This window comes from Ornithodoros turicata, unplaced genomic scaffold (genome assembly GCF_037126465.1).
Source record: "Ornithodoros turicata isolate Travis unplaced genomic scaffold, ASM3712646v1 Chromosome54, whole genome shotgun sequence".
Classification (NCBI taxonomy): Eukaryota; Metazoa; Arthropoda; class Arachnida; order Ixodida; family Argasidae; genus Ornithodoros; species Ornithodoros turicata.
Window position 1 is genome coordinate 838,189 of NW_026999382.1, and position 13,428 is coordinate 851,616.

The window sequence follows — 13,428 nt, forward strand, 5'->3', positions numbered from 1 at the left end:
ACTAACCAGCTCCACCTTTTAGGGTTCCCTGTAAACTAATGGAGCACATCATATACTAGCACGTTATCAACCATGTTGAGTCTATCAATTTCTTTTTTTAAATTCTAGCAGGTTTCAGAAAAGAGTATTCAGGCAAAACTAACGTAGTGGAATTCGTTCACAGCATTTCAAACTGTCTTGATTTGTGGTCCACGTAAACGTAGTGTTTTTTTTATTTTGTAATGGATTTTGACATTGTGCTTTATGCTCGCATGTTGGCCAAACTAGCCTAATTAAAATTGGATCCTGTTACCATTAACTGGATACGCAGTTTCTCAACTAACCGCAACCGTGGCAACAACTCGTGAGGAGAACCTATCACCATGCAACATTTGTTATGTTGCAGTCGCTTCACATTTTAATCTAGTCAAAAGCAAGGCCTTTTAGTGATCGGTCTTGTATGATTACATGCCCCTCCGTTATGTAACACCACACTGGGTTCTTCAACCTATGAGAGATAAATAAATATATTGCCAAATAAATTGTTTACAAGGCTCATTATTCGATTTCGCCACACTACCACAAGCAATTGATAGAGTAGTGGCCCAGGGTATGAAGCTCGCCACTAATCATCATTCAGACAAAGTTCTTAATGTAAAATCCTTTACTGAGAACACAGGCTTAACACAACAATTAAGAACAAAGAGGGTAAACGTTTCGTTGCCAATCCAGGTGACATCATCCCTACAACAGAGAACAATCAAAAACAACATCAAAAGAGTCAAATCGGTGGTGCGCATTCCTTTCACCCAACGTGTTTCATACGCCATTTGGAGGGCACTGTGCCCATCAGGCATTTTGACTGTGCATATCAAGTTGAGTGCATAGAGTGTTCAGCGGTGTTTGCAGTAAAGGACGTTACAGTATGAGGTTGTCACTCGGCTTTTGGAATATATTTTCAAATAAAGTTGTTGTTTTACAAAGCACAATACATTGCAGAAATCATTCTTATTGCCTATTGTTTAGGGCATACCATTCTTGCAGTCACATGAAGCACTGACGGGCCAATTTCAAAAATGAAGGCAATCTGATTTACGTTCTTGCCGACATGGCACAGCGTATGCACGAGGTAGCTGCATTTCAGAAGCCCGAGAACACTCAAAGCAATTAGTGTGCTAGCATTAGATATGGTGTACGGCATTATATGTTTGCTTTTGCTAGGGCAACTAAGATGGGTGGATAGAAAGGCAGTTACAACCTGTTTCCACAAAAGACACCCAGGCTCATTAGTAATTTCCTGCAAGAGCGCTAAGGCTTTTCGAGATTACTAGAACATGGGTACCTGAACATGAAAGAACTGATGTTCTGAGGCTGGAACAACATAGAAGGGACTTTCATCTTTCATGGGTACCTGGTTTTAAATAAGAATAAATCCACCAGAGGTCAGTGTTTCACACACCCTGCTTTCCATCAAACCTATTAAAAGGTGTGACCCCCAAAACTTGCACAAAATTCCTGGGGAGTCTTCATTGGACACTGTTGCAGGCCCTCTCACCAGGTGCTCTCTATGAACCTGACTCACAGTTCTGGATGCGCTGCCTGAGCTAACTTCCCAACACGAATGGTAACTGCTATGAGGAGTGCTGTACTTACTGAAAGCGATATGAAATGCTGTGCCTTGACAGGTAATGTTGATATCCTCATATAGAGAGATGTTCGTTCTCCCTTTATTCCAAACCGCACTATGAGACGCAAGCCCACTTGCCATCAAGCCAATGAATTGTGCCTCACAGTCAGGGCAATCAAGGGAATCTATCACTGAGGCTCAGAAAAGCTGTTTTCCATCGGAATCTGATCCAGGACTGAGCCGTGAGTAGCCCCGTGAAAGCACCAGGGTTTCTTCGAATTTTAGATGTGCCAGCTTTCTATTTTCCTCCCCTGCCATTTTTTTTATGTAGTAGCTGATTACTTTAGCATTGTACTGCTTTGCAGATTGATGATGTGGAGATGATGTAAGAGGTGGAACTAGGCTTTAGGCACAATGAGGCAAAGTGTGACTACATAGCTTCTGAGAATGTTTATGTATCATTCACACAAAGAGAAGATAGGTGTTACAATAGATGTTACATCTTTTTCCGGTTTTGATATTTATTTATTTATAAATATGCCTCAAAGGTCCTTGCAGGCATTACATGAGGGGGGACATCAACATGGGTCACTTAACAAATGCAGAAGTTACAAGGAACATACATATTTGGAAGACAGAAAGACAGACTCTGTTTTTCGTTTGTTTATCAGTCTTGCTCAAGAAATTGTTCACTGTAGCAACGGTACACAATGTCACGAAAGGAGTGCTCATAATCGTTCCGCAATCCATTAAAAAGGACTAGTGTTGTGTTTCAACACAACATATTGGACTCATGAACCATGCATCACCCTGAGAGCTATACATCATCCTAAATACAGATGCTGAATTATTTTAAATGCGATAGACGAGCTGTGCGAAGAGGTACCTCCAGTTAGGATCTTGGGTACTTGAAGCCTGTGGCAGTTTCTGTGGGGAAGGCTTGTCAGATCCTCCTCACTGCACAGGCTGGGATGACCATGCTCTTGTTTTTCCCAAGCTTGTGCCATACTCACCTTGCAAACTGGCGATACGCAGTGTATCTGTATCGTCTACACAGATGTACATAAAATATAGTTTAGGCAAATAAGTAACCGGTTACAATACAGTGTGTGTGTGCAGTGTCATTTCCATATGTACCTGAGAGCAACTGCAGTTTACCTGCCCACACCCTGTATTACTACACATGCTGTGTTCTTTTAGAAACCAACATTGTTTTACTTTTCACTGAATCGACAATCAAGAACATTCAATATCGTTAAAACCTACGCTAAAACCCTATGCACAGGGCAATACATAAAAAGGTGACTCAGGACACAGCACACTGACGATTACAAAATTGCTTATCTTGCTTTTCTCCAGTTCAGAGTTGTGCATTGTACAGTCTTTTTATGTGCTGCGCCCTGTACTGGAGTTTTTAGCTACTTTAATGCAGGACCAAACAAGTTTTGAGCGCCCAAATTTTAACATCGTTCGACAAGGGCACATGTGACTTACTTGTGAATATAGTCGCTCATAGGTTCGTGTTGCCCACGGAGTTCAAAATATACCACCTTCAGGACAGTCATATTGAAGCATAGAAGTTGGAAATTTTCGTGGGTTGTAATGCACTCATACTGCAGTCATGCGGCAGTGTTTTCGAGCTCCTTGCAGCACAAGCATTCGATCTCCTTCGGCATTATGACACCAGCCGCACCGGCACCAGAAACAGCAAGTGTGCATTAAACATCGGGACACAAAATTTCAAAGAACATTTACATGTTCGATCACAGTGTGCGTGAAAAAGCTCATCGTTTACTTGTCTGTCGAAGACAGGCGACTGATCCTGTTTGCTTCATCTGTGACCGATGTTCGTAGAGCTCTCTTCGTCTCGCATTCGCGGCATCTGCGACATTTCGAAAGCGAGGCTACCGAGCTCTTCAACACGCAGAATTTCCTCTTCGATCGCTCCCCCCCCCCTTCCCCCAAGAAAGGTCAGAAAAAAAGTTCCCAGCTCGAAGTCTCCGCCTTTCTTGCTTCGACGTCCATATTGAAGATCGCTTTCTGGACGGATGCCTCCGGTCTCACAAACTCACTACAGAACTACGGTCCGGGCGTCCAATGAAATATGGACCTTGTGCTTTCGTCACGCACACGGAAATTGGAGGATGTCCACTACAAAGAGGCTCAGTGGTTAGTGTGCTGGCCATGTCACGTCGACACTGGGAGGTGCCCGGGTTCGAATCCAGGTGCCGGCTGTACAAAGAGGCTAGATTTCGGCGCCGATTGCGCGAGTTGAGGAGGAAAAGCGAAGCCGGTTTTCAGCTCCCCGTTTGGCAAACTTTGCCGCCGCGCACAGCCAAAATATTTCGCGTGTGCGGCTTGGAGGCATATTATACCTTCGTAATAGATGCAAACGAAAGATTTGTCCAACTTCTGGTCAGAGTCCCTTTAAGGAGCCACCTCATGAATTCGTTCCACATTTTCATACACAATAGCTTTTTCAACCTATTTGTCTTGCTTCCCTCATGGGCTTTTGCGCTTACGCTGTTCACCTTCATAAGCGCCACATTTTTGCTAATTCTCAGTTGTTTTTTATTCATTTATTTATTTTGTTTTTCTTTCTTTTGCCCTCTTGTGCTTTCTCCCTTACCGTGACAGTATATTCCCTTGACCTTCCATATATGTGCATCCTTATATTTCATGACTTGTTCTGATGTTGTCGCCACGTGTGGTATTCAGATCGCTTCCGGGAGGCCCCACCTCTAGCTATGCTACGGGGACCCCACTGTATATTGTGTATGGCATAACTAATAATAAAATTGAATTGAACTGAATTTAATTGAAAATTGGGCAGTAATAAATTGTAATCCAGTGAACAATCCCCAGTTTACTCCTGTTCTTTTCGTGCGCGTATTGCAAGAAGATGAAAACTACATAGAAAGGGCATCTCACACAAATTCTCAAAGCTATTTTTGCACGCAAAATGCGGGTCTAGCTGTAGTTATCTTCATGGACGTTTTGGCACGTTCTTCAATCGAATTCCAATCCTGGCAAAAACCAATTATCTGACCGAAGCGTCCATTCGAATATTCCCTATGCCACCACAGAACAGTTGCCCTGTAGTACAATATAAACAGTGGGAATAAAGGAGAGATATCGTGCTCAGTTACCAGTGGACCATTCATTCCGTGACCCGAGGGTGTTCCTGTTCTCGAGTTTGACTCCTCCTGGCAGACTGCTGCTATACTAATAACGGCAAGATGGTTTCAATTGAATTGGTAAGATATGAATGGTTTCAGCTGCTTTGAACTTTCAAGGACAAGTCTATACTCAAACAAAAGGGTATTGTATAGGCTCGTCAATTGCACCTAAGTTCAGCCAGATAAACAGGGTGCTCTAACGTGTCCAGAAATTATACTTAAAGCGAGCGATAACAGAAAAGCAAGTGGTACTTCTTTTCTGCTACTTGAGTAAGAAACAGGTACTGCTTCACTACTAGCACCTGTTTCTTAGTCAAGTAGCTGAAAAGTGGCCCTCGTTTCTCTCTTATAGCTCGCTTTAAATAAAATTTCTGTACACGTTAGAGCAAACACCCTGTATACTCCCACCTTAGAACAGTCTTTATCGTCCTTTTCCTCCTCATGTACAAGTCATTCGTCGTTATGTCGTCGACCTTTAATTTATCTCCTGAACTCCTTTCCCTGAAGAGCATGAACTACGCTCATATCCCAAGTTTATACAATAGAAAAACCTACCGAAACCTACGAAACCTATGAAGGCTATTGGCATTGTAGTTATCTTTAAGTAAGTCGATTGCTCGCTTAATCGCAAGATTTCACTCTCGTATCGATACTGCTCACCACCGGTGCATCATGTGCTTCTCGCCAAGTCATGCACTGCGCACATATCTGTCTCTCGAACGCCCGCAACGTTTGGCATTCCAGAAGCAGTAATTACTAGGGATGGGCATACATACGCTTTCTGAGTATTTAAATATAAATACAAAATACTTTGTTGAAAGAGGTATTTAAATACCCTGCATAAATACTTTTCAATATGAGTATTTAAATGCAAAATGTAAATACAGTATTTAAATACCATAACTATACGTACTACCATAAATACTGTGAGGAAGATCTCATCCGGAATAACATGAATAATGATCCTAACAAGATCCTAACAACAGAGCAGTAAGGGACAATAGCATTTATTTGTTAGATTATGGCAATTTTAATATTAGAATTTTCTCGAAGACTGCATCTTATAGGCATCTTGTGTTCGGCCGTAGAATCAGGTTCGCAAAGGAGAACACCTATCCACAGGTTCCGATGAGGAAAGGCTTGTATTAAATTTGACGAAGATGCTTCGTACAACAAGGTAGTCGGGTAGTCCCGACCATTGTCGGCAACAACAGTTAAAGAACTCTCCATCTAAAATGGTTTGTCGCATGTACGTGCATGCGAAAATACGGCTCCAAAACATAACTCCTCGGCTCTTCAAACTAAGCCCTTGGGCATATTGAACGAGTTCCCTAGTCTCTCCCAGCCACCCGATTGGTCACTCCCGGTGGCTCACGAAGTCGTGCACCACATAGTCCACTGGTCCTCCGGTTTTCGCCCGGCGTCTAGCTCCTGAAAAGCTGAAGATCGCACGAGCTGAATTTGAGCACATGCTTTCCACCGGCGTTGCAGGACCCTCCTGCAGCGATTGGTCCTCCGCCTTGCATATGGTCCCTAAGCGTCCTTGTGGGGACTACCTTGCCCTCAACCTCGCCACCGTTCCTGATCGCCATCCTCTGCCGCGGTTACAGGACTTTGTGAACTTGCACGGTACCACCCTCTACAGCAGGATCGACATGCCCGTTGCCGCCTCTCATATCAAGAAGACCGCCATTACGACCCTTTTGGAGAGAGAGTTATTTCTATACCATCTGCGAGACCACAGCAAAGGAAACGGCTATAAACGTATTTATTGGACCCCTTTTGGACTGTTCCAATTTCCGCGTATGCCTTTCGGACTTGGCAACGCGACACATACTTTTCAACGGTTCATAGACACCGTGACTCGCGGCCTGCCATTCGTCTTCGCCTACCTTGACAACCATCGCGAGCTCCACCCCTCAGGAGCATGAGCGCCATTTGCGTCAAGTTTTCACTCGCCTCGCTGCGCGTGGCATCGTCATTAATACCCAAAAGAGCGAATTTGGCGTCACCTCCACCGAATTCCTCGGTCACCAAGTCACTCCTGCTCGCATAACCCCGCTTGCCAGCAAGGCTGAAGCCATCGCTATTTTCCCGGAGTCAGCTCAGGCGCTTTCTTGGCCTGGTGAATTTTATGGGAGATTCATCCCGCACTGCGCCGACGCCCGCTCGGGGCTCTACTCTGACAGTCCCGAGCCATATACACACACCAATACATATAAAATACTGCTACTTCCCATCCACTAAAGATAAAATCTGGAAAATATCCTTTCAATTATTATTACGTAATATAAAGACATCGCTCCTGAGTTTGTTAGTGGTACATAATGTTAACTCACATCATAACTATATAGTTCTGGGAATATGTGTTAATTGCTATGGCTGTGCAGGTACGCGTTTACTAAATGTTTGAATTCAAATACAGACATCGACTGGAAGAGCAGGAAATAGGATTCCCCATGCCCAGTGATAATGTCGTACAAGCATTACAGGTGTCAGTCTTACCGGCACATACTTGTCTTGTACCTGCTGCTCTTCAATGTAATTGGGTGTTTTACATTTTGTGCTGCTATTATGTTCAAGGCAAGTTGCATTCAATGTTGCAAAACTGTGGCACCAGCCCTTACATTTTTTCTCTTATTATTATTTATCGTCATTTTGTTTTGTTTGTGTCATGGTACTGCAACGGTCTGCAAGCTGTTTAAAATGCGCTCCATCGAAGGTCCACACTAGTGGGACAGAATGACACATTTGAAAAGTGCCTGCATCACGCTTTAGGCACAATGTGATGTAGGTATATGTGTGTCCTTCCACGCATAAGAACATGTGAAAAAATTAAAAAGCATTCAAAGAGAATGCACACCAGTCGATCTCCCATAGAGTCGCCCTGAAAAAGCAAAGAAAGAGATCCACAGATCGTTTGGAGAAGTTTTGGTGTCCCCACCTCACCTGGGTGTTGCCCGTGAACATCTAATGGTCTCGGAATGACCGTTTGGAACTGTGGAGCGGCGCACAAATTAAACAGGTCGGACATTCCAAGTTTTCCTAACATTAGTAGACTCTGCTGTGCTACGAGATGGGAGACTCCACCGTAAATCTGATGAGGTGTGACAAATGTCAAAGCTGGATGTACATGGAGGAGGTACCCTCCAACAGCGCGGAAGAGTGTACGACGGAACCTGTATCATGTCAGATCTGTGAAGAGCTAAACAAAATTGCTACTCTCGTGGAAAAGAGCCACCTGAAAGCAATCGAAACCGAGGACAGAGTCCAGCGACTAGAAGAAAAAGTACTGCCTTTAACTATGGCGGGCTAGGAAGGCATACTTTAACGGACGATACGAGACAGATATGATCGAGCAGCTGACCCAACGAGTCGCCAAGACAGAAACTGAAAATGAAAGCCTATGCGAGGCCATCAGAACGACTGAAGAACTGGTAAACGAAAGTTTAGACACGAGCGAGACCCAGATCCAGCCATGCAGATCCAGAATAGATCCCAGGCAAAAAAAAAAAAAAGAAAGAATGGCGGCCAGGGCACTACATATGCTGAGAGGACGACAGTAGGTCGGGAAACCGGGAGACAAGATACCCAAAACTCAAGTTGACCTAGAAACGGACACTGTTCAAGGGGAAACCTGCACACAATACAGACGTACTGGATATACAGAAATGTCCTCCTGGTGAGGGATTCCAATGTCAATCGTGTGAAATCAGTTTATCTGCAGCAAATACGAAAGGATCCCCGTGTTAGGGTTGTGGTGCAGCCGAGAAAGGGAATCGAACGATCGAAGCAGGAAGTCCAGATGAAGGCACGATGGTGCTCTTGCATACCGCAATAAGCGACTGCCTCTAGCAAAGTTCTAGCGTCGGAACTGAAAGCCCACTTGGTGCGACAGCGAAGCAGTCCCGGCTAGATTGTGAGTCGACTAAAAGGCACACCAGCCCCCATTCAGTGACAGCGGTACCCCTTGTGTTTGCTGCAACCTGCCAAGACTTGATTCAGTTACTTAGTGAAGTGCTGACGAGATTGCACAATGCTGGCCTGATAGTGTCGTTTTGAAGTTGAGTCTGTCCACTTTTTGGGATTCATCGTCACCGGTGCTGGCAAACATCGAAACCCAGAAGAAGTTTCATATTCCTCCTCCTTGCACTACAAAACAAGTCCTGTCATGGGTTCAGAGAGCAAATTTTTATAGACGTTTCACGAAAAGGTTCGCAAAGATTGTTACAGAGCATTATTCGGACCGGTGATTTCAGCTGGACGAAAGGCTGTGAAACGTCGCAGGAAAACGAAACTATAGCGCGACGTTGTCGACATCTGTGACGAAGGGCAGCTATGTATTTCAGCTGGTATCGGCGTTAAAAACAGGTTGATTGAACCGGTGACCTTTGACATAGATTGGGGAGGGGTGTTACTAGTTATGCAGGGGTTGGGCACATGAAGGAGAGATTGGGGCACTCAACGCGATTAACATGAAAAACAGTCTATGTGGTATGATGTACGTGAAAACCGGTTTTGAACCGGAAACCTGAATTTTATAAACCGGTTCGGTTCCGGTTTGCAGAGTTTAGGTTGGTTTAGGTGCTTTTTGACAGATCACCACACCGTTGGGGGCAGTTCACCACGCATAGAGCGCTACGCCAGCTCTCCGCAACTCCCCACAGATCCCACAGTATAAGACACAACACCGGGCACACGACCAATGAGAATGCTGCGATTGCTTCCTCCATCCTCCAATCAGAAGTCTTTCTGTCCGGCTCGCAGCATGACCGGTTCTGGTTCCAGTGTTGTATCTGTGCTGCATCTTAGGGACTCAGGTTACTCTCACAATGTTCTGGCTATCTAGACTTGTGGCTCAAATAAGCAGGGCGCAGTGCAATAGTAATAAAATGCACGTAAAAAAATTACGCAGGATCGCTAAAATGTGTCCTGCTACACGGTGTCCCGTGATAATATCGACCCGTCATAGTGGTAATCAGCATGAGCTTGATGAACTCTGCGTTGAGGATGTGAGGCCTGTACAGCGTGAGGCCCTTAAGGTTGCTTAATATTTGAAAGGTCAGGTTCACAAGCTTTCTATCAAACGGACTCGGATGTGCATGCGCATGCGCGAGTCTCGGCGTGACTTTCACTGTGAAATCCCAAAGTCGCAAAGCCTCTGTTTTTATGTACTCTCATAGGACCTTCGCAGCCGTGCCAGAACAAAAGCACGACTCAGTGGGCATAACGTTTCCATCTCACACGCTGTGCATTACGCGAACCGTGGTAGTTTCGCCAGAAGTCGACCTGTGGAGGGTGGTACAGAGCTACCATGGAGTACGTTTATGGATAGATGTCTATGGATATATGCATTGGTTGGCGACTTGTATTGGGCGTTCCCAGAAATTCCACGTTTCACAATGTTGTTACTGCGGTAAAGGAACCTTTGTTTCAATGCGTTTTACATCACAGAATGTCTTTCGCAGCAATCGTTCAAACTTCTCAGACGAACTATATTTGCACCTGAAAACTAAATAGACAACCACACAGAAGATCTCGCGACTTTTGGCGCGTATGGGCTGCACAGCTGCAATGTTAAGCTTTCTAGCCGTAGCGAATGTGTGCTGCCGGAAGAGCACGTGGTCGTCTCGCAACAGAAGAGCTTTTTGTGCATGACCTGCTCTATAAGAACGTCCTTATAAAGTGGGTCGTAGTTTTGTGTGCCTGCCCGCTTGGAGCGCTGCAAGTGAGTGCGCCGCCATCTTGTCCACGACCGTGACTGTGGTGGTGAAAGGGCTCGCCGTTGTCAGCCTCACAGATGTGGGCAACGTCACGAGCATTAGGCACACCAGTCCTTCTAGCTCGCCATACTCGGACTACAACCGTTGTGCTCGCAGACGCTAGCGGCTACTTGCGAGGGTTTTGACTTTTGAGTGCTTCAGATTTAGATTGTGGCGAACAGCTAGTGTGAAAACGGAATGGCACATCCAGCTGATCTAAGATGATCTCATCTTGGTGTTCAAAGTGCGAGCAGCGCAGGGTTACTTTGGAAAAGGTGTGTAGGATACTTGGAGACGTGTCGCGCCTATGGTAAAGTTCGTGGTGTGCAAAATCAAGGGTATGGTTATTATGAGGTGGTAATGAATGATTTGGAAGCTGTGAGGTTGCTTAAGGAGGAAGAGGTTGTGACTGGAGGGGAAAAGTCGGTGCGTTTTATTTGGGAGCAAAGATGAGGTGGGTCACGGTGTTCAGGTACCCGGTTGATTATCCTGACTAAAGTTGAGAACCCGGGATCCCAATGTCCCGATATCCAGCACGATTTTTCGATCCCGAAATCTCTGGATTTTCTGACCGAAAATCCCGGAATTTCGGTATATCGAAAGCACCCCCTATGGCTTTAACTTGCAGGCGCTGTGCAGGAGCTGCAGGAGGTACCTTGATGGAAACGGTGGCTCTGTTGATTCACTCTTTGAAGCTTTCGTCCGCAAAAAGTTGTCAGCGCAACGCAAGAGCATACAGTCGTTGCCGGGGAGGGACCGGCCAGCGCACGGTTTTCTCTCTTTCTTGAGCTGGAGGAAGCAGCCGTACCAGGCTCCCACAGCTCCCCATAGAGCCCATAGTTTGAGATAATTCAGGCAACACTGGACATGCAACCAATGAAAATGAACTATGATGCCTACCTTTCGGCCAATCAGGAGTCTCTCAGTTTGGCTCGCCTTTCGGCCCGGTACTGGCTACCATCGGCTTTTACTTTTACTGGTTTTCATGCCCGGCGCTTGTTATTCCGCAGAACAACTAGGCAAATTTTTAACAAAATACACATTTATTTGAAACATCGTACTGATTCCAATAGTCTGATACAAATATTCACCGTGCCTACAGAGTCCAAATCGTTGCGTTCGTTGACCAAGTTCGAACTCGAAAAACACACACACACTCAACTCCCAGAAGTGAGCGACGCTCACACGAGTGCATGCGATTTCACGGTGAGCATCTCCTTTCGTTGGTTGCAGTGCGAAGGTTTCAACGAAGCGGGCAATGCTTGTCGCACGGACACCGAATCCTGTCTACGTTGTGACTGCATTTGAAAATGCGACGGCGCTCACAAGTGTTCCTCAGGCGTCAGCTCACCACTGCATTTCAGTTCTGAACTCGAGAGACTGTTCGTACGTAGGATACTTGTGTCGGGGAAACATCACAACACGCGCTGAGTCACTTTGACACACGAACAAATCTGGGACTTCTCTTTGAACAATGCCATCATACCGTGGCGTCAACTGACATCGTCGAAACACGAGACGCCGCTGCCACTTCTCTCCCTTCTCTTCTCGTAACTGCCCGCCAGACAGGCAGCCCGCGAAAGAATGCTCTTTTTAAACTTTGCCAACCAATAGCGGAGCGCGCAATGTCCTTCGGCCAATGGGTATCAACTATGATGCCTGACGGAGTAATACCACGTGTTTATGACGTGCAAACATTTTTTTAGAGCCGCGAAGAGGGGGAGCTGTGGGGGCCTGGCCGTACCGCCGTCCGACTGCTTCGCCGACACAAGACCCAGCATCACCAATAACTGGTCGTAGCGTGACAATCCCCGCCGTTCTCTACTTCGAAGTTGAGCCAAAATGTAATGATAGTAGTAGCATGTGGTACTACTACTTACGTGCAGTAGATGGACAATCGGCAAAATGTAAGAGATGTGATAGAGTGTTAAAGACTTAAAGAAGCAAATCTCTGCCTCCGATCAACTGTTCCGACCAGCGTGGAATCGGAAAGAAGTTTCAGCTCGGCAGGAAACCTTTGCAAAAAAGTTCGATCAAGCCTTGACGACCATTCTTTCGACGCTCCGTGTTTACTGAAGGCATTTTTGAGCAACGAGGCAGTGGTGATTGCGACAGAGCTAGGGCTCACGAATGAGACTTTAGGTCGCTTTGCTAGCGCGGGAAAGCTTTTTTTGTTGAACCTTAAAAAAAACATTGAAATCCAAAGCATGCAATAAAATTAGTAAACCCCTCTACCCGTATTCACCAGTCAACTTAAACCATTGGTTTAGTGACGTCGGGTTTAAATCGATCACGTGATCTCTCCGGCTATGAAGCGCCATCCAAAGGGTTGACCACAACGCATGCGCATTATTCACATTGTCACGCGACGGTTGAGGGGAGGGAGAAAGTAGCAGACGACAGGAGCGCGAAGGAGGGAAGGCTCCTGCTTTTTTTTTTTTTTTCGTTATGAGGTTGTTACGGAAGAAAAGTTGAGATGGCGCTGCTGCAGGTGGTTGCGGATCAGGGTATCGGTAATCGGTGGTTAGATCCATCCGCCGGAAGCTGCCGTTTACGCAATGGTCCAGGGAAAATGGCGGGCGCCCAAACCACGTGATCCCCAGGAGCCACTCACAGCGTCTCCGCTGGCCAGCGCGGGAAAAAAGCTGGGGCCCAGTGCGCATGCGCAGACCGACCTCCTCTCCCAACCTCCTTCCCCTTCTCTCCTCGGGTTTTTCGTCTCTCCTCTCGTCCCCCCTATCCCCCAGCCTCGTCCGTTTGTGGTTTGTCTTCGGCGCTTGCTGTCTTGCTGTAGAGCAACGATCATGCTGTCCCAAAGCAAACAATCAAAAAGCGATGGTGTATGACAAATCAACTTTATTTGTCCTCGGGAACTGCCTCG